The sequence below is a fragment of the Nerophis ophidion genome, linkage group LG21 (assembly GCF_033978795.1).
Source record: "Nerophis ophidion isolate RoL-2023_Sa linkage group LG21, RoL_Noph_v1.0, whole genome shotgun sequence".
NCBI classification, from domain to species: domain Eukaryota; kingdom Metazoa; phylum Chordata; class Actinopteri; order Syngnathiformes; family Syngnathidae; genus Nerophis; species Nerophis ophidion.
Genome location: NC_084631.1, coordinates 28,325,594 through 28,326,509, shown reverse-complemented (window position 1 = coordinate 28,326,509; position 916 = coordinate 28,325,594). Strand labels below are relative to the sequence as shown.

At 18.0% G+C, this 916-nt stretch overlaps 1 long non-coding RNA gene across 1 annotated transcript in view; it reads right to left on the bottom strand.

The window, feature by feature from the left end:
* Positions 1-763: 763 nt before the first annotated feature.
* Positions 764-916, bottom strand: part of LOC133539472 (uncharacterized) — a 37,906-nt gene continuing 37,753 nt past the window's right edge. The window contains exon 4 of the long non-coding RNA XR_009803393.1: positions 764-916. This exon is cut by the window's right edge and continues 525 nt beyond it. This is a non-coding gene — a long non-coding RNA (uncharacterized LOC133539472).

Below are 916 nucleotides of genomic sequence, written 5' to 3'. Positions count from 1 at the left end.
CATTTAACTTTTATTTTTTAAATGGAAAAAATACAAAATTAAATACAAAATGAAGGAGTGTTTGGTTATTATTTTATTAAAGTGTATTTTTTTAACTTAAATAATACAAAAATAAAACAGAAAATGAAACACAGATTTTTATTAAATTTTTTTTATTTACTTTTATTATTTTCCTATTTAAAGAAAACAACAAAATACAATAGAAAATGAAACACTGTTTTATTCATTTTTCTTTTATTTTTATTCAATGAACAATTACAAAATACAATTAAAAAAGAAAACAGTGTTTAGTTATTATTATTTTATTAACTTTATTTTTTATTAAAAAATACAAAATAAAATACAAAAACTTAAACATTTTATTATTGTTATTATTGTATTTACTTTTGTTTCTTATTTTTAAAAATACAACATGAAATAGAAAATGAAACACTGTTTTGTTATTATTACTTTTTCAATTAAAAAATACTAAATAAAATACAGGATGAAATAGTGTTTAGTTATTATAATCATTCTATTAACTTTTTTTTCAATTAAAAAATACTAAATAAAATACAAAATCAAACAGTGCTTAGTTATATTGTAAGCATATAAACTTAATTGGAAGAGCCTATTTAGTCATTTTTATGGACAAATGATAGAAGTTATACATTTTATTAAATACATAATGCATTTCAGAGGTGTATTTATAGCATTTTATAGACAAATGATGATTTTTATATGTTTAAATAAATATACAATGTAATGCAGAGGTGTACTTGTATCATTTCATGGACAAATTATATTATTTATGTGTGTAAATAAATATAAAATGTAATGCAGAGGTGTACTAATAAAATGTTATAGACAAATGATAGTATTTATATGTTTAAATAAATATACAATGTCATGCAGAGGTGTACTTATAACATTTTAT